This window comes from Psammomys obesus, unplaced genomic scaffold (genome assembly GCF_907164565.1).
Source record: "Psammomys obesus unplaced genomic scaffold, mPsaObe1.curated_primary_1811, whole genome shotgun sequence".
Lineage (NCBI taxonomy): Eukaryota > Metazoa > Chordata > Mammalia > Rodentia > Muridae > Psammomys > Psammomys obesus.
The window spans coordinates 24,926,457-24,948,502 of record NW_026591086.1 but is presented as its reverse complement, the minus strand read 5'-3'; positions in this window follow the sequence as shown (position 1 = coordinate 24,948,502).

Genomic DNA, 22,046 nt, shown 5'->3' with positions numbered 1-22,046 from the left:
CTGAAGAAATGAAGCTCCACTGAGGAAATATGTAAATGTTGGCAAAGAGAACAGTTTCATGCTTTCAACACTGTACACAGTGGATAACCTCCAATTCCCTTCCTAGATGAGTCCTAATTCTAACACTGCTTTGTACTTCTCTGAGGAAAATCCTAGCACGTACATACAAAACACTGTGGGGAAATAGTTCCATTGTTAGATATATGCAGTTTCTATTATAGAAATGCTATCATTACTGCATTCTGTTAAGAAATAGATAAAATTGGGCCTATTATATAAAAAGAAAAATTCATGGTGACAGGAACTAGTGCTCATTTTTTGTTCATTTATTAAATTTGAAACATTTATTGGCTGTAACATATGCCAAAATCCTAAAACCTATTACTTCTATTGTTCAGTCCTGAGTAAAATCTGTACATAGAAAATATACAGAACTCTGTGAGAAAAAAAAATTTTATTAGAAGAGTATAATTATTACTATTATATAAATGATGTTATTATTCTTTTACATTAAAAATATTCCTACCTTTACCTTTCTAGAAAAATATAATTCACTGTAAAGAAAGCTCAATATTATTTTCTTTTTTAAAATAATTTTTATTTTTTTATATTAATCACAGGTTATTTACTTTGTATCCCAGCCTTAGCCTGCTCCCTAATTCCTTCCCAATCCCAACCTCCCTTCCTCATCTCCTCCCTACCCCTTTCCAAGTCCACTGATAGGGAAGGTCCTCCTCCCCTTCCATCTGACAGTAGCTTATCAGGTATCTTCAGGACTGGCTGCAATGTCCTCCTCTGTGGCCCAGCAAGGCTACTCCTCCCTCGAGGGTGGGGGTGGGGTCAAAGAACCAGCCATTGAGTTCATGTCAGAATCCATTCGTCCATACACTCAAAGATGTTTCTGAGACCATTAGATCAGTCCAGAGTATCATGAGGTCTAAGAAAACAATAATATATAAGGAAAATTATACTCTCTGCTTTAATAAGGTTATAGTGCATAAAATTTATGATAATTTAAGCCAGAAGATACTGTTCTTGGGAGTAAGATCTCAAAACAAAGGTTTTATGACAACACTGATACAAGTTGGGATGAGTCTAGAAGACACCTGTGTGAACTAGATATCTTTGAGAATTTCTTAAAATGCGTTTGGTTATGTATAATTCACCCTTTCCCCAGTTCTTCCCATATACAGTCCTTTAAGATGACTGACTCTCTTTCCTTAGAATTATCAACTGCTAATTACTCCTTGGGTAGGGATGAGATTTCATGCTCCCTTCCCTTCTCCATACTGGGACTTTGTCATTTATGAGCATGTGCAGGTTTTCTGTATGCCGTCGCAAATGCTATGAGTTCCTGTTCAACTACCCAGATATGTTCAGCAAGCACTGTTTCCTTGTAGTTATTGATCACCTCTGATTCTTACAGTATTTTCTTCAATGATCCTTGAGCCTTGTGAAAAAGAATTGTAAACCAGTATCTGATTTAGGGCTGAGCATTCGGTAGTCTCACATTTTTCTGCACCTTCATCAGTTGTGGGTCTTTGTACTTATCATCAACTACTACTACAAAAAAAAAAAAAAAAAAAAAAAACCTTTCATATGGGAGTTGAGAGATCTAACATATGCATAAAGCAATAAGCCAATAGGAGTTAATTTTAATACATTGTCCATTTAACTGAGTAATAGTACAGGCTATCTCCTAGAGCTTGTGACTTATCTAGCCACAGGTTCTTGGCTTGATTATAATATCACGCATAGGGGTCTTGTCTAATGGACTTCAAAACTAATCCGAAAATGATTGGCTAATCCTATGACATTTGTGCTATTATTGATTCTGTGACCATTCCTTGTTGGACTGGTTATTTATTATTATTAAAACACATATTGTTCACAGGTGGTTAACATTGATGATTACTTCTTTCCTCCATTATTGTCCGTAGTGTCCATCTCATCTCCTAAAACTATAAAATATATCCAGTAAGGATGATGCTTCCAAATCAATACAACTTTAATTCTCCATGTTCTATTATTTAAATAGTGGTATCTTAAGCAATAGGGTCTTACCAACAAGTTGTGGTGATTAACCAAGAGAATTTGTAATTGCTTTTGATGACTTAGGAGGCTAAAGGACCGCAGTGGCCAAGACTTTCAAATGAAGTAATTTGTTCCTGGAACTAGGCTTCTCATTTGTTACACTGTAGTGTCTATTATGGGTTTCATTGTCACATTACAGTTTTTCAGAAGCAAAGTACAATTACACAATGGAATAATTCTCAGATGCAAATCATGAAATTTGCAGGCAGATAGTGGGAACTAAAAATAGATCATTCTGAATGAGGTAACCCAGAAACAGAAAGACACACAGGTTATATTCTAACTTACAAGTGGATATTAGCCATATAATATAGGATAAACATGCTAAAATCTATAATCCTAAAGAAGCCAAACAACAAGGAGGACTCCAGGGAAGATGATTTTCATTCAGAAGGGCAAACAGGATAGACACAGGCAGCAGCAGAAGTGACAAGACAAGAAGAGAGTCTACCATAGTTGTCTTCTGAAAGACTCCACTTAGCAAGGGATAGAAGCAGATGGAGAGACCCATAGCCAAACTTTAGGCAGAGTGCGGGAGTCTTATGTGAAGGTGGGATAGAAGGACCCAGAGGGGATAGGAGCTCCACAAGGAGACCAACAAAGTCAACAAATGTGGGCTCAGGGAGGCCTGCAGAAGCTGATGTATCAACCAAGGATCATGCACAAAGAAGACTTAGACTCCCTGATCAGAGGCAGCCCATAAGCAGTTCAGTTTAAATGTGGGTTCTATAGTAAGGGGAACAGGGATTTTCTCTGACATGAACTCTGTTGCCTACTCTTAGATCACTTCCCCCTGACTGGGTGATCTTGGCAGCCCACAGAGGAAGTGGTTACAAGCAGTCTTCATGAGATTTGATAGACTAGGGTCAGATAGGGTTAAATAGAAGAGGACTCCCACTTTCAGTGGACTAGAAGAGGTGGATAGGGAGGGAAGGGAAAGGGAGGGTGAGACTGGGAGGAGATGAGGGAGAGGGCTACAACCAGAATATAAAATGAATAAATTGTAAAAAAAATATATATGAAATATATATATGTAAAAATATATAATATATATGTAAATATATAATATATATGTAAAATATATGTAAAATAAAACATATATTATATATATGTAAAATATATATAATATATATATGTAAAAATATATATATATAACAAAAAGAAATAATAAAGACTGAATGCATAGTTCAGTGGTAGAGGGGTTGTTCAGTATGGTCCAGGCCTTGCTGAATCCAGTCCCCACACTGCACAAAACAAAAGCAAAACACAAGTAGATAAATAAAATACTGTGGGGAGAATAATAATTATTATTGCTGATAAATTCTTCTTTTACAAAACATTTCTGTATATCCAGCCTTGCAAAAACAATTTGGGAGACTAGTTAAATATGATTCAAGAAGTTGTTAGATATAACCCAGAAACAGGAAAAGGAGTCAAGTGGGGCTGCAGAAATGAGGATAGTTTCTTTAAACCACTCTTCAAAGGAAAAGACATTTTTCACAGAAAACTGACTGGAATTGGACTAGCACACTTAGGCAAGATGGAGTTACTCTTCTGGTGAAGGATTTCTCGCCTTTAGTGATGTTAGTGTCCCATGATTCTCTTGTGACAATTCATAAAAACAGCAACCCTGGCGATGTTTGTCCTTGGCTTTTTTTTTTAACTTTTATTAATTACACTTTATTCATTTTGAATCCCCCCATAAGCCCCACCCTCCTCCCCTCCCGGTCCCCCCTCCCTCCCTTTCTGCATGCGTGCCCCTCCCCAAGTCCACTGATAGGGGAGGTTCTCCTTTCCTCCTTTCTGATCTTAGTCTATCAGTTCTCATCAGAAGTGGCTGCATTGTCAGGGTTCTAGGTTATCTCCACAGATAGTCCTTGGTTGGAGTATGAGTCTCTGGGAAGTTCCCTGTGTTCAAATTATCTTGTTCTGTTGCTCTCCTTGTGGAGACCCTGTCCTCTCCAGCTCTTACTATTTCCCACTTCTTACATAAAATTCCATTCATTCTGCCGGTCAGTTGGCCATCAGGCTCAGCATCTGCTTTGACAGTCTGCACAGCAGAGGCTTTCAGGGGCCCTCTGTGGCAGGTTCCGAGGTTGTTTCCTGTTTTCTTCTTCTGGCGTTCAGAGGCCCTCTGTAGCAGGTTCTTAGGTTGTTTCCTTTTTTTTTTTTTTTTCTTCTGATGTCCATCCTCTTTGCCTTTCAGGATGGGGATTGAACATTTTAGTTAGGGTCCTCTCTTTTGCTTAGTTTCTTTAGATGCACAGATTTTAATGGGTTTATTCTATGTTGTATGTTTATATGAGTGAGTATATACCATGTGTGTCTTTTTGCTTCTGGGACAACTCACTCAGGATGATCCTTTCCAGGTCCCACCATTTACCTGCAAATTTCGTGTGTGGCTTGTTCCTGTTGTTTGCTGTTCCTTTTGTGGGTTCGTGCCCGCTCCGCTGGTGCGGGAGACACAGTAAAGGAGAAGGGAGGGAGGTCGAGCGTAATGACCCAAAGGCCGGTGAGAGGCTCCTTGTGGTGTGTCCGTTTCTGAGAGGGGGCCCCTCGTCAGGTGAGCGTCCGCTGTGTCTTTGCGTGCTGTGTGCCCTCGGCGTGTCCTTGGCTTTTAACAATGATGTTTATATGAAAAACAGTGGAGCAGAATACAAAGTGTGTCTCTCCCCACCCAAGAGAGAAAGAATGATGCCTATTGAAACATATTTAGGTTTCTTGATGCCCTACAGCTCAGAACAGGGTGTGTTCAAGTACCAACTGGGAAATGGGACTCAAGAATTTTGCAAAAAAAAAAAACAAAAAACAAAAAACAAACAAACAAACAAACAAAAAAAAAACCTAATCTCCTGTCATTGATGTTGCCATGTAGACAAAAGTTTCCTTTCTTCTGCCACCATTCAGGACAACACACTAAACCTGCTAAATTTACAACTGAAGAAAATTATCAGATTATCCTTCAAAACAAATGTTTTACAATAACGCTAACCAAATACCCAGATACATTGTTACTCTGCAGAGAAAGAGATTTCTGTTTTATGTACATTTTTCAGCATATTCAGTCAATTCCATGCAAATTATAGACTAGCAGTATAAATTAGAAAAATGGAACTACACTCTGACAAGCTTATTTATTTATTCTGTATTTGATCACATATCTTAAAGTGCAGATTTCCTCAGTCTGCAAAAACATACATAGTGAGAACTGCATTGTTGTCATTTTTATGTCAAAGTACCTGTGTGAAACAGACATATGATTCGCACAAAACACTACAGGATACATAATTTTGAATGAAAAAGATTCTTTGTGAATAAGTTATAATTCTTAAAATAATGTTGTCTAATATAAAGAATGCCTTTTTATAAACTAAACTCTTTACTGCAGAATTATTGCTCTTGAACATAATATTATGTCTGCTTCAATAAATGTGTGTTAAACATTTTTTTAAAAAATGCTGTAACTTGGCCATTTCCCCCTCAAAGTCTAAGTGCTGTTGATCATAAATGGGCTAAAGTTGCCCATAAGGACATCTCAAAAAACTAGTCATTGTATGTTCATTGCAGAGATATATTCTTTGGACATGGATGTTCCTTCATCAGTGCTACATGCTTTTGTGTTCTTTTTTAATATTTATTTATTCATTCATTACAATTTTTCCACTTTGTATCCCTGTTGTAGTCTCCTCAATCTCTGCCCAGTCCTACCCACCGTCCCTCTTCTCCCCCTATTCCTCTTCCCTAGTCCACTGATAGGGGAGGTCCTCCTCCCCTCTATCTGACCCTAGCCTGTCAGGTCTCCTCAGAGGTAGCTGCATCATCTTCCTGTGTGGACTGGCAAGGCTGTTCCCCCTCCCCAGGGCGAGATGAACAAAGAGCCAGCTACTGAGTTCATGCCAGAGACAGCCCCTTACTAGGGAAACCACTTGGAAACTGAACAATAGGTCTAGGTCCTCTCCATGCATAGTCTTTGTTTGAATTATTTGTCTTTGCACTCCGCCCCTGCGACCAGGGTTTTGGCTCTGTTGGTCTCCTTGTGCAGTTCCTGTTCCCTTCATGTTTTTCTATCTCCTCTTCTTCCATAAGGTTTCCTGTACTCTGCCCAAATTTTGGTTATGAGTCTCAGAATTTTCTTCTCTAACCTGAAGGGTACAGTCTTTCAGAGGTTCCCTGTGGAAGGCTCCTGTCATATTCCTTGTCTTCTCCTACTTCCAATGTTTATCCTGTTTGCCATTCTGATTGAGGTTTCAACCTCTTCTCTAGGGTCCTCCATGTTGTTTAGATTCTTTAGGACTATATATTTTAGTAGGTTTATCTTATATTGTATGGTTAATATCCAGTTATAAGAAAGTATATACCATATGTGTCTTTCTGTTTCTGGGTTACCTCACTCAGCATGATCTTTTTCTAGTTCCCACCATTTGCCTGCAAATTTCATGATTTCTTTGTTCTTTTTTTTTTTACTTTTATTTTTTTAATATTAGTTATATTGTTAACTTTCTATCCCGACTGTATCCCACTCCCTATTTCCCTCCCAATCCCACCCTCTCACCCACATCTCCTCCCTGCCCGTTTCCAAGACCACTGATGGGGATGAACCTCCTCCCCTTCCATCTGATACTGGTTTATCAGGTGTCTTCAGGACTGGCTGCAAAGTCCTCCTCTGTGGCCTAGCAGGGCTGCTCCTCCTTAGGAGGGGGAGGAGGGGAAAGAGCCCATCATCGGGTTCATGTCAGAAACAGTCCCTGTTCCCCTTATTAGGGTACCCACTTGGATATTGAGATACCAAGGGCTACATCTGAGCAGAGGCTCTAGGTTGCATCCATACATGATCCTTGTTTGGAGAAACAGTCTCATAAAAAACCTGTGCCCAGATATATTTGGTCCTTGCGGAACTCCTGTCCTCTCCAGGTCATATTAACTCCCTGCCCCTCTTTTCTTGACTCCCTGCATTCTACCGAAGGTTTGGTTATGAGTCTTAATATCTGCTTTGATACACTGCTAGGTAGTGTATCAGAGGCCCTCTGTGGTAGGATCCTGTCCTGTTACTTGTTTGCTACTACATCCAATGTCCATCCCATTTGTCTTTCTAAGTGAGGATTGATCATTGTACCCTGGGTCTTATTTCTTGTTTATCTTCTTTAGGTGTATAGATTTCAGTATGTTATCTTATCTTTTGGGTCTATATAAGTGAGTATAAACCATGTGTGTCTTTCTGCTTTTGGGATACCTCACTCAGGCTGATCATTTCTAGGTCCCAACATTTGCCTGCAAATTTCATGATTTCCTCGTTTTTAATTGCTGGGTAGTATTCCATTGTGTAAAAGCACCACAATTTCTATATCCATTTCTCAACTAAGGGACATCTGGGTTGTTTCCAGGTTCTGACTATTACAAATAAAGCTGCTACAAACATGGTTGAGCAAATAGATCGTTAGGATTAAGATAGTGAAAATGGCTATTCTGCTAAAAGCAATCTACAGATTCAATGCAATTCCCATCAAAATACCAACACAATTCTTCATAGATACTGAAAGAAAAATTATCAACTTCATATGAAGAAACAAAAAGCCCAGAATTTCCAAAATGATCCTGTACAACAACAGAGCATCTGGAGGTATCTCCATCCCTGATTTCAAGCTGTACTACAGGGCAATAGTAATAAAAACAGTATGGTATTGGCATAGAACTAGAATAGTGGATCAATGGAACTGAATAGAAGACCCCAAATTAAACCCACATACCTATGAATATTTGATTATTGACAAAGAAGCCAAAACCATTCAGTGGAAAAAAGACAGCATCTTCACAAATGGTGCTGGTCCAACTGGATGTCTACATGCAAAAAAAATGAAAATAGAGCCATACTTATCACCCTACACAAAACTAAAGTCCAAGTGGATCAAAGATCTTAAAATAAAAGCAGATACACTAAACCGGTTAGAAGAAAAAAATGGGTAAGACATTGGAACTCATTGGCACAGGAGACAACTTCCTGAACAGAACACCAACAACACAGGCTCTAAGAACAATAATCAATAAATTGGACCTCAGGAAGTTGAAAAGCTTCTGTAAAGCAAAGGACACAGTCATCAAAACAAAACAACAGCCTACAGACTGGGAAAGGATCTTCACCAACCCTATATCTGACAGAGGGCTAATATCCTGTATATATAAAGAACTAAAGAAGTTAAACAGCAAAAAATCAAGCAATCTGCTTAAAAAATGGGGTACAGAGCTAAACAGAGAATTCTCAGTAGAGGAATACAGAATGACAGAGAAACACTTAAAGGAATGCTCAATGTCCTTAGCCAACAAAGAGATGCAAATCAAAATGACCCTGAGATTTCACCTGACACCCACCAGAATGGTTAAGATCAAAAACTCATTTGACAACACATGCTGGAGAGGTTGTAGAAAAAGGGAAACCCTCCTCCATTGCTGGTGGGAATGTAAATTTGTACAACCACTTTGGAAATCGATCTGGCGCTTTCTCAGACAATTAAAAATAGTGCTTCCTCAAGACCCTGCTATACTACTACTAGGAATATATCCAAAAGTGGCGCAAGTACAAAACAAGGACATTTGATTTCTTTGTTTTTAATTGCTGAGTAGTATTCCATTGTGTAAATGTACCATAATTTCTGCATCGATTCTAGAATGCATTTTTAATGAGATAAAATAAACTATTTTTTCTAATTAATAAACTACTTCTAAGGAAACTAAGAATACATAATTTGAGATCTAAACTGAGTAGGTGAATTGAGAATGGACTGTACTGAAGTCATTATGTCAGCTTTGATACTTGATAGATAAAGTCATACAAAATTGTTGCTGGATAAGTTAGATCATCTTAATACCATTCAGTAGGTTTCCATCTATTAGTGCTGGGTATCTAAAGTAATAATAGGTGTCTGGGTTCAAAATTAGGTAATACATGAAGGTCATGGTGACCTCCATCTAAATGTTCAACAAACATGAAACTAAAACAAATATAGCAAAAAAAAAAAAAAAAAAAGCAGGAAATGAGTACAGGTACATATTTAACTCAATAAAATAATATAACAAACAGTAAGTAATTACAGTCATAGATAGCAACTTAGACATTATTAGGGGAAACTAGTAAACTAGTACAAAAAAATACAATATTTGTATTTTAATGCCTAATGAGACATTCATGAGATACTAGGCAAGACTATTACCAGGTTTGAAAAGGAGGGATAGAGGTTCAATAAACACTTCATATTAACAGTAGAAGAAACATATAATCACATTAAGCTTCAAAAATACGTAGGTGTAGCCCTTACCGAGAGCACATGTTATTAATTGTAGCATTCACAGACAGTATTAACTAAAGGATGTGCGTGTATCCTCCAATGGGAAGATGGAGCTTAGCAACAGACCCATCAAGGAAATGCAAGGTCATTTTAAAAAACAAAAAACAAAAAATCTTAGCATAAAAAAAAAATTCCTAGAAAAATATTCATCTTAACATTTTTAGTCTCCCATTGTTATTTTAAATGCTAGCATATCAGTAAGTAGAAAATTTCCTGTATAATGAAACAAAAATCTTTAGGATGCTTACACTCATTCACAAATTACAAAATATTTAAAAGACATGCTTAAAGGAAGTCAAGGTATCAAGAGCTTAGAAACTCTAGTGACATGTCTGTTACAAACTGGCCAGCTTCAGTCCACAGGATGCAGATAATGGGGGAACTTAATTGTGGCATCAACAAAACAGTCTATTCTGTTTCACCTGTCAGTGTCAACTAGTTCTTTTATCAAGCATGCACATTCTTTAAAACTAAACTTCAGACCTTACTGAACTGATGAGTATAACAAAGTGACCAAGTTCTGCTTCTAAAGATATATTGCATAAATGTTTACCTTGTGTCAAATTTCCTAAGTTCACTAACTGAACATTCCAATTTATTTCCCTCCACCTTTTCTATCTGCTCAATCATCTCTCTATCACATAGCAATTGGTGTCTTCACCAATCTAGAACCTGATACAGTACCAGTGCACCTACTACTTATGCAACCAACTAAAACTCTAGTTCAGGGAGTTACATATTACTAGGTTGCTGGCCAAAGTGATCCCATTGATTCTCCCAACTCACAGGTTATTGCCAAGGCTACCCCTAACTCTTGGAAATGTGATGGTAAGGCCCTATTCCTTAAGATAAAACTCACTTTTGTTATTAATCATGAAGAAATCGAGGTGGTGCCCTACAGTTATGGTGCTAGAAAGTACTTAGCATATATGTAGAGGATAAATCTTGTTATCCATAATACCCAACTGCATGCCTTATGAGCTAGGATAGTAACCAACGTACAAGACATATTTGTACAATTGTAGCACAAACATTGAGTAACCAACCACTTGGTTAAAGCTCACTCCATAAAATGGAACCCATATCTGACAATGCCAAATTAGCGAAGAACCTAGATAGGTCGTGGCTCCTACGGGAAAACCTACTACTATTATTCTGCAAAAGAATCAGAGCAATACAATGACTCATAGATCAGAACCTTGTTCAACCCTTTTCAAACAATCTTCTTTCAGTGGATAATAATTAAGACAGATAATTAAGACGGGTACGATATGTGGAGAATGAGAGACTTCAGAGCCATCAGGCCTACATGGAACATCTTTATGAAACCTTCCTCCTCAAGGCTCAGGGATCTATTCAGAAGAGGAAGAAGAAGAATTATAAGAGGTGGAAGTAGTACATGACAAGGAAACATCATCTTCCAGAGAAAACACAGCTCATACTCAGCAAGGAAAAGACCTTCACAGATTCAAACTGGACAACATCCAAACACTGAGAGGGAAAAGTGGACATGGGCTCCCATCCCTAACAAGAAACTATTAGCAGTTTATACCTTTTGAGAAAAGGAAGGGAAATCAGTTTCCTCCAATGGGATGTCATGGGGTCTATCAACAACACTCCAAGGCAGACCACATACCCCAGAATAATTGGTCCAAACAAAAGGAACTCCAAGGTTTTTACACTTTGCTTTGGTTTCACTCTTTTGTGTCCTTTAGCTTTTTTTTTCCTTGTTTGTTTTTATTTAATTATTTTATTTTATTTTTGAGATTATACTATAGATACAATTTTTCCTACCCTTCTTTCAAACTCTCCCATATACCCTTCTCTATTCTTCTTCAAATTCATGGCCTCTTTTATCAATTTCTGGCATTTATATATGTGTATACATATATATTTATCTTCAGTACATATAATATTACTTATATATAAGATCTTTTTAAAGTTAGATTAGGGGAGATAATGAAACAGGAAATTGTATGGGTAATGAGTTGGGAAATATATGGAAGAAGATGGGGAAAAGAAAACATATCATCAAATGTATAAAAATTATGACTAAAATATTCCATCAGATTGTTCAAAAATATCAAATTTAATAAGAGTTGTGGTGTGAGTGTATTGTAGGAGGCTGCAAGGGTGCTTGAAATTAGTGGACATATGGAGAAAAGTTTTGAGGACACTAGCAAGCACATGACAGATAATCTTATAGTTAATAATTTGGAAAAACAATATATTATTCTACCTATTGACACATCTTTCTCCAACCATTTTGTTATTAGTAGATGTCTAATCAGAGTATGTAAGTGTTTCTCCCAGTGTTAATTATATCATGGATACAAAACAGGCAAACTTCATGTCTGTGGTATAAGTATTTCTAAAGCTACTATTTGAATGTGATTCATCTGACTTATCTAATAAACGAATTGTAGTAATTCATTGAAGACCTTGAATCCTGGTTACCTAATGCTTGATATCTAATTTGGACCTAACACCCAGAATTAGCTTTCCATTTTGTAGGTTAAAAACTTGTGATCTGGGCAAATTTTATAGTTTTGCAATGGCTCACAAATCAATCTATATGCAACCCTAAAGTTGCTCATATTCAATTAGAATGCATACCTCCACTAACATTCACAATTAAGCTCCTTTGTCTTAGAAAACACTACCTACCTCATGTTAAATAAGCATATATATCATGACATCATCTATTTTCTTCCCTAAACCTTTCAACCATTTACATAGCTACTCTCTCATATGCTTAAGACAGAGATGTAAAAAAAAAATGTTAATTTTATTTTTAATGGACCCCTAACATTTCAATTTGTCTCATAAGTATGGAAAATTATAGTAATGCACGCAATGGAATTTTCTTTTTCTAAATAGTTTCATTACTTCAGCAAATGTTTTCATTATAAAGAACTCCATTTCCTATATACTTGGCATTGTGAACTCTGTATTTTGCCACAACCTCCTATGTGTAGTACTGTTCTAACAATTATATTATAAAAAAATCATTTTCCCTCTAAATAGCTCACCATAATTTAAAATTAAATCGAAGGAATTATCCTCAAGGTTTAGCTCTCCTGCCTCTCTGCTTTATTAAATTTGAAAAACATGTTTAGATTGAGATGTTTATTCAAAGATTTCACAATTAAGCCAGAACTACTTCCAACGAAGTTGTACTTGGGTTGAATAAATCTTATCTACTGTGATAGTTATCTTAATCTGCATTACTGAATTAAGAATCATTGTGAAGGGACTTGATAGATGGCTCAGCTGTTAAGGGAACTGGCTGCTCTTCCAGAAGTCCTGGTTTAGGTTCCCAGCACCCATATGGCAGATCATACCATCTACAACTCAAATCCCAGGAGATCAATGCCCTCTCTGACCTCTAATGGCAGCAAGCATGCATATGATGCGATGCACACATACACATACCAGGAAAGCTCCCATACAGAAAAATATCAAAAGAATCATGGTGAAAGCATACTCTGAATCTGTACATAAGGGCATTTCTATAACAATTTAAGAAAAGTTGGCAGGCACATCCTGAATGTGGATATCAGTAGCCTATGCTTGGAGGTCCCAAACAGAATGAAAATGAGAAAATGAACGTGGAATCACTGTGAATGTCTCTGCTTCTGGACCCAATATGAACAGCCACCTCACACCGGTTTGTCATGCTCTCACCTCCATGATGGACTGTGCCCTCAAACTGTGGGCACACCAACCCTGCTTTCCTTTGGTTGCTTCTGTCAAGGATTTCATCGTTGCAACAACAACAAAAGGGCAATACGTTCCTCTCTTCTTGTAAAACCTTGGTTTGGAGAGCTGAAGTTTATCTGTATCACGGGCTTTCCCCCCCCCCATATTTGTGATTAGTGTAATGATATCTATATTTGCTCTTTCTTTGTTTTTTATAAGGCACTATTTTTTTTTAATCAATAGTGGTCTCAGTTAGTCATTGCCTTTTCTCTGACTAGAGTCATTCAGAGACAGAAGTAAGCCCAGACTCATAACACCCTGTATCAAGGGCATGAACATCTACTATGCACTCAAGAGTTAGTGAACTTGCTGATTCGCATAAGAGAGTGTAAAGCAGCGTACATGCAGCGTACATCCTCATTCATATGGCGTACGTAATGTGGAATGAATGAAATAACCTTTGCAACATTACACTTCTGTGTGTATCTGGGTATGCAGGCATCTTGGTGAACATGTTCACGTGAGTAAACAGGTGTGCATGCACATGTGTGCGCATGTGTGGAGGGCAGAAATTGGTGTCTAATGCCTTCCTCAGTTTCTCTCCAGTCTCTCCATTAAATTCAGGGACTGGCAATTGGGTCAGTCTAGCTAGACAGCTTTGTTGTAGGGATTGCCTGTTGCTTCCCTCCAAGTCTTGGGGTTACTTGTCCGAAAGGAGATGACAAGACTGAGTGCAATGCACACCTAAAGAGTAGAGGTGAGCATGTTTTCCTGAGGCACTGGAGCCATGAGAAAAAGCCTTTTACAGCACGTCAGATATGCCTTTGGGCAGACAAGCATCTATTGCAAATGTTGGAGGAATTGAGGTATGTTGTAGACTGTAAACCTTTAAATGTCAAGGATGCTATATCCCTAGCTCATCTTCAGAAACAGCACACATGTCACCTCTCCTTGAAGACTACAGTGACAGATCCCCATATCAGAATCAATTTCCTATTTTTCAGTGTTCCAAAGCATTTTATGTGTGTCAATAGACTCACTTTTGATTCTGTATGTTATGCCTAATTTTTTTTTCTGTACCCTATAGAATTACTTAAAGCACTAAAGCACACCACGGTCATGTTTTCACTATGGGGCCTTGCAAGATCAGAATTGAGTAGGCACTGAATAGGTGTGTGTTAAGCTTCCTGTCAAACATAAGTGTATAGAAATGTTTAGTTAGATTAAATCACACAAAACTATATACAATACTAAAATATGTTTAACTAAAGACTGGTTTGTATACTAAACACAAAATTATAGAGTGAGAGAAAGAACCAGCAAGGCAAAGGAGGAACCTGAGAAGTAGGGACAACACACAATAATGCTCAATTATGAACACTTTGAAAAGAGCTAAAAGAAATATAGGATCAAAGATTCACAAGCTGCAGGATTTGGAACTCTGATGTTGACAGGGAATAAAGTGAATTTGATATGTTGTGTTGAACGGAGCTAAACAGAAGGAGAGTCAGTCATACGCAAACTACTGAGCCAGGGAATTATTATCTTAAAGAGATATAAATGCCATAAAGAATACGTTGTACAAATGCCACCAAGTGAGTTGCCAGGAAGAACCTGAAAAGGTCACAAAAATGTCTGCATCATTTGGAGAAATACAAGTCTCAGTTAGAGGATACCCTGCAGGAAGAGCTTTATAAAGGCGAGAAGCAGCAGTGAACACAGGAAATGCAGAGCAAGAAATTGCTAAATTGTAGTCAACTGGGAGCAACACAAGATAATTAAATGATGGGATTTAATTCACTGGGATTTTATTTTGTTATTATTTTTGTGTGATTTACAGAAATAGCAAATTGATTTAGAAGATGACAGACAATATTTACTGAGTAAATTGTATCAAGAACCACTTCCATAGAGAATTTTACTTTACACTTAACCATTCTAAAGATCAGCCCTCGTATCATAGTCATTAAAAATAATAAACTTAATTTAAAGTTAAAAAGACAAAAATACAAAATCATGCACTCTTACTCTAAAAATCATAATTATTTTTCTCTCATTTTTCCCAGACTGGTCTTGAACTCACTGTATAGTGGGGGATAACCTTGAAATCCTGATCATCTTGCTTTGACTTCTTAAATGTTGGGATTATAAGTATATATCATCATTACTGGCTTATACCAAGGTAGGGATCAAATCCAGCACTCTACCAACTGAAATACATCCATAACCCCCAAATCATGATTTTTATACTATAGTTCTATGAAATCATTAGAACATTACTGATACCTGATCATATATAACTGCATTCCACTGTCTTAAAATGACACATACTCAGTGGTCTTTCCAACAGGGAAGAGAACATGCACAAGAATCATTTATCCATAAAACAAATTATTTATTATGTCTCTTTTGGCAAGTATCTTTAGTGCAGGACATTTAAGGAAAGGATGAATTTTTAAAGTGGCATCAACTCAAGGTTAAGTTGGATATCATTACTAGTCTCAGTATGCTCATGCTTACATTTGTCTGAACACTGACAGATACATAGCTTTCTTTACTGGACAGGTCAGAATACATCTATTTAACCAAAGTATATGTCTAGTCAACCTAAAGACAGAAAAAGAAATGAAAATGACCAGTCAGTTTTAACAAGGTGAATGAAGTGGGTGTTGAGATGTGTTATAAAGATGGTCCCTTCAGAATCAAGATGCTTATCCTTCTAGCCATCAGCTAGTGCCTGTAATACTGAGTCCCTATTGGGAAATTATTTTGCAGTGTTCTAAATGAAACTGTCTGGACACAGTATGTGACTGCTGCCCAGCAGCTGCATCAAATGACTGTCTGATAAAGAAGCACAAATGTTCAGCAATGACTATTTTAAAATAATTTCCACAAAGGCAATAAAAGAAAAAAATAGAAAGTGGTATTACTTTGTGCCAAAAACCCCAACACAGCAAAGAATGAATGAAAAAAATATAATGATGATAACCTGGCTGATAAATGGGAATACACAAGTATATTTGCAAACCATACATCTAATAAAACTAGTGTCCAAAAGACATAAGAATTTAAACAACTGAATGGTAAGTTACTGAAAGATCTGACTTTAAAATGAACAAAAACATCTGGGAGAATATTTTTCAACGGTAAGTATATGGCCAAGAGACATATGAAGAATCTTTTCAACAACACTAATCATTGGGATGATGTAAATAAAAACCAGAATGACATATCATTTTACCTCATTAGGAGAAAAAAAAACATGACATTGGATAGTGAAGACCTAGGAACCTGCTACAGAGGGCTTCTGAAAGCCAGAAGACGAAAACAGGAAACAACCTTGAAACCTGCCACAGAGGTCCTCTGAAAGCCTCTGCCATGCAGACTGTGAAAGCAGATGCTGAGCCTGATGGCCAACTGTTGGGCAGAGTGAATGAAATTTTATGTAAGAAGTGGAAAATAGTAAGAGCTGGAAAGAAAGGAACTCCACAAGGAGAACAACAGAACAAGAAAATTTGAACACAGGGAACTTCCCAGAGACTCATACTCCAACCAAGGACTATTCATAGAGATAACCTAGAACCCTGACAATGCAGCCACTTCTGATGAGAACTGATAGACTAAGATCAGAAAGAAGGAGAGGAGGACCTCCCCTATCAGTGGACTTGGGGAGAGGCATGCATGCAGAAAGGAGGGGAGAGGGTGGGATCAGGAGGGGAGGAGGGAGGGGCTTATTGGGGGATACAAAATGAATAAAGTGTAATTAATAAAAGTTAAATTGAAAAAAGAGTGGGGGAGTCGAAAACATGACAAAATATATTATATGAAAATAATTTCATTAAACATAAAATGAATAAGCATTACCAAAAAGATGCAAGAGAATTACATGGAATGATATGGAGTAAAGCCAGCTCCTCTTTTTAACTGTGTGAAGTTTAAATTGATTAATCATTATTGAATATAGTATAGCATTTATCCCCAAAATTAAAAATGTAACTATTACATGACCCCACAATTACAAAAATAGACAGTATAGAGGCTACCAATGTAAGTTGGGATTGTTAGTCATGGAGAAGCTGATAAGATGTTTGTGTAAAGTAAACAAAGAGTATTATAGTCACAGGCATCCAGATCAAGAAATCTATTGCACATCAATCCAACCATAGCATGCGTGATCTTTCCATCTTCTGATCTTCTAATTCTTTCTTCAGAGACTGGAAATTTTTTTTATACAAGTCCTTGACTTGTTTGGTTAGGGTCACACCAAGGTACTTTATGTCCTTTGTGGCTATTGTGAAGGGTGTTGTTTCCCTAATTTTTTTTTCTCAGCCTTTTTGTCTTTTGTATACAGGAGGGCTACTGATTCTTTTTTTTTTTTAAGTTAATTTTGTATCCAGCCACTAGGCTGAAGGTGTTTATCAGCTGTAGGAGTTCCCTGGTTCAACTTTTGAGTTCACACAGGTATACTATCATATCATCTGCAAATAGTGATATTTTGATTTCTTCCTTTCTAATTTGTATCCCCTTGATATCCTTGACTTGTCTTATTGTTCTAGCAAGGACTTCCAGAACTAGGTTGAAGAGATATGGAGAGAGTGGGCAGCCTTGCTTTGTCCCTGATTTCAGTGGGATTAATTTAAGTTTCTCTCTACACAATGGAATATTACTCAGCAATAGAAAAAAAAAAAAAAAAGGAAATCATGAAATTTGCAGGTAAATAGTGGGAACTAGAAAAGATCATCCTGAGTGAGGTATCTCAGAAGCAGAAAGACACACATGGTATACACTCACTCATAACTGGATATTAGATATATAAGGTAGGATAAACATACTAATATCTGTACACCTAAAAAAAATAATCAAGAAGGAGGACTCTGGCTAAGTTGCTCAATCCCCAGTCTAAAAGGCAAAGAAGATGGACATCAGAAGAGGGAGAAAACAGGGAACAGGACAGGAGCCTACCACAGAGGGCCTCTGAAAGGCTCTAACCTGCAGGGTATCAGAGCAGATGCTGAGACTCATAACCAAACTTTGGGCAGAGTGCAGGGAATCTTATGAAAGAAGAGGGAAATAGTAGGAGCTGGAGAGGACAGGAGCTCCACAAGGAGAGCAACAGAAGCAAAAATCTGGGCACCGGGGTCTTTTCTGAGACTCATACTCCAACCAAGGACCATTCGTGAAGATAACCTAGAACCCCTGCTCAGATGTAGCCCATGGCAGTTCAATGTCCAAGTGGGTTCATTAGTAATAGGAACTGGAACTGTCTCTGACATGAAATGATTGGCCTGCTCTTTGATAACCTCCCCTGAGGGAGGAGCAGCCTTACCAGGTCACAGAGAAAGACAATCCAGCCACTCCTGATGAGACCTGGTAGACTAGAATCAGAAGGAAGGAGAAGAGGACCTCCCTTATCAGTGAACTTGAGGAGGGATATGGGTGGAGAAGGGGCACGTAGGGTGGGATTGAGAGGGGAGGAAGAAGGGAGGTATAGGGGGGATACAAAGTAAATAAACTGTAATTAATAAACCTGCCACAGAGGACCTCTGAAAGGCTCTGCCCTGCAGACTATCAAAGCAGATGCTGAGACTTATGGCCAACTATTGGGCAGAGTGCATGGAATCTTATGTAAGAGTGGGAAATAGTAAGAGCTGTAGACAACTGGAACCCCACAAGGAGAGCAACAAAACCAGAAACTTTGAACACAGGGGTCTTTCCAGAGACTCATACTCCAACCAAGTACCAGGCATGGAGATAACCTAGAACCCCAGCACAGATTTAGCCCATGGCAGTTCAGTGTCCAAGTGGCTTCCATAGTAATGAGAAGAGGGACTGCCTGTGACATGAAGTGATTGGCCTGCTCTTTGCTCACTTCCCCCTGAGGGGAGAGCAGTCTTACTGGGCCACAGAACATGACAATGCAGCCACTCCTGATGAGATCTGATAGACTAAGATCAGAAGGAAGGAGAGAAGGACCTCCCCTATCAGTGGACTTGGGGAGGAGCATTCATGAAGAAGAGGGAGAGAGAGTGGGACCAGGAGGGCGGGGCTTATGGGGGGATACAAAGTGAATAATGTGTAATTAATAAAATAAAATAAAATGAAAAAGAAAAAAATCCAACCATAAGAGCTGTTTTTGTTTCGGTTTTTTTTGCTTGTTTGTTTGTTTGTTTTTGAGATAGACAAACTCTTAGACAATTTAACTAAAAGACAGAAGGAGAATATCCAAATTAATAAAATCAGAAATTAAAAGGGGGCTATAAAAAGAGATACCAAGGAAATCCAAAGAATAATTAGATCGCACTTCAAAAACCACTTTGCTACTATGGAGTTGGAAACTCTAAATGAAATGTATGATTTCCTTGATAGGTACCACACACCAAAATTATATGGAAATCAAGTTAACAATTTAAATAGACCTATAACCCCTAAGGAAATAGACTCCAACCAAAAAGAGCCCTGCGTCAGATGGTTTTAGCACAGAATTCTACCAGGCTTTCAAAGAAGAACTAATACCAATAATCCTATTCCAGAAAATAGAAACAAGAGGAACATTGCCAAATTCATTCTACAATGCCACAGTCACACTGCTACCTAAAACACACAAAGCCCCAACAAAGAAAGAGAATTTCAGACCAATCTCTCTTATAAACATTGATTAAAAAAATACTCAATAAAATATTTGTAAACTGAATCCAGGAACATCAAAAATATCATACACCCATGATTAAGTAGGCTTCATTCCAGAAATGCAGAGATGGTTCAACATAGGAAAATTGATCAATCTAATCCACCATAATACAAACTGAAAGAAAAAAACACATGATCATCTCATTAATTGCTAAAAGGCCTTTGACAAAATTCAACACCCAGTCTCGGAGAGATGAGGGATTCAAGGCACATACCTAAACACAATAAAGGCAATATACAGCAAGCCAATAGCCAACATCAAGTTAAATGGAAAAAAAATTAAAGCATTCCCACTAAAATCAAGAGCAAGACAAGGCTGCTCACTGTCACCATATATCTTCAGTATAGTCCTTGAAGTTCTAGGTAGAGCAGTAAGACAAGTAAATGAGGTCAAAATGATACAAATTGGAAGAGAAGTCAAAGTATCACTATTTCAGATGAAATGATAGTATATATAAGTGACCCTCAAGATTCTACCAGAGAACTCCTATGCTTGAAAAACACCTTCAGCAAAGTGTCTGGATACAAAATTAACTCAAGAAAGTCAGTAGCTTGTATAAAACAAGCAACAAAAGGGATGAGAAAGAAATCAGGGAAACTAGAAAGAGCAACCATTAACTTCCTATGGAAAAAAAAAAAAGACCCAGTATAGTTAAAAACAATTCCGTACAGTAAAAAAACTCTGGCTGTATCACACCTCTGATTTCAAGCTATACTAGGGAACCATAGTATTAAAAACTGCACAGTATTAAAAGCTGTATAGTATTGGCATAGAAACAGACAGGTTGATCAGTGGAAACAGAATGAAGACTCAGAAACAAACCCACATTCCTAAGGACACTTGATTTTCAACAAAGAAGCCAAAACCATATAACAGAAAGAAGCAAGTATTTTCAACAAATGGTGCTGGTCTAACTGGATGTCTGCATGTAGAAAAATGCAAATAGACCTGTATTTATCATTCTGCACAAAAATCAAATCCAAGTGGACAAATGATCTTGGCCTAAAACCAGAAACACTAAACACTAAACCTACTCGAAGAAAATGTGGGGAAAACTCTGGAACTCACTGTCCTAGGAGACAACTTCCTGAACAGAACACTAACATAACAGGCTCTGAGATCAACAATTAATAAATGGGATCTCATGAAACTGAGAAGCTTCTGTAAGTCAAAGGACACTGTCAATAGGACAGAACGGCAGCCTACAGATTGAGAAAAAATCTTCACCAAATCTACATCAGAAAAACAGCTAAAATCTACAATATTCAAAGAACTTAAGAAATTAAACATCAACAAAACAAGTAATCCAATTAAAAATGAGGAACAGAGCTAAACTGAGCATTTACAACAGAGGAATCTTGAATGGCTGAGAAACATTTAAAGGAATTCTCAATGTCCTTAGCCATCAGAGAAATGCAAATCAAAACGACTCCATTGTACACTGGTCAGAATGGTTAATATAAAAAACTGAACTGACAACAAGTTGCTGACAAGGATGTGGAGAAAGGAAAATACTCCTCCATTGCTGGTGGGAGTGCAAATTTGTATAACCTCTCTGGAAATCAGTCTGATGCCTTCTCATCAAATTTGGAATAGTTCTACCTCAAGACCCAGCTATACCACTCCTGGGCATATCCCCAAAAGATGCTCCACTATACAATAAGGACATTGTCCAGCTATGTTCATAGCAGCTTTATTCATAATAGCTAGAAACTGGAAACAACCCAGATGTCCCTCTATCGAAGAACGGATAAGAAATTGTGGTTCAATTACACAATGGAATATTACTTAGCTATTAAAAACAAAGAAGTCATGAAATTTGCAGGCAAATGGATGGAATTATAAAAGATCATCCTAAATGAGTTAACCCAGATCCAGAAATATACACATGGCATGTACTCACTTATATGTGGTTATTAGACCTATAGTACAAGATAACCATATTACAATCCACAGGCCCAAAAAAGGTAGGTAAGGAGGGCCCAAGGGAGGCTGCATCACTGAGTGAGGAATATCACTCAGAAGGGGAAATAGAATAGACAGCAGAAGTTGATCTCGAGATGGAGTGTGGAGGGAAACTAGGGTGGAGATCAGATGTGAGGAGAATGGGAGTGGGAGGTGAGAGGCCTGGGAAGAGAAACTGAGAGGGGACATCTCTGTCAAGGTGGAGGCCTGCCACCAGGTAGGCTATGGTGAGGATATAGGTCTGACTCTAGCCGAGACTC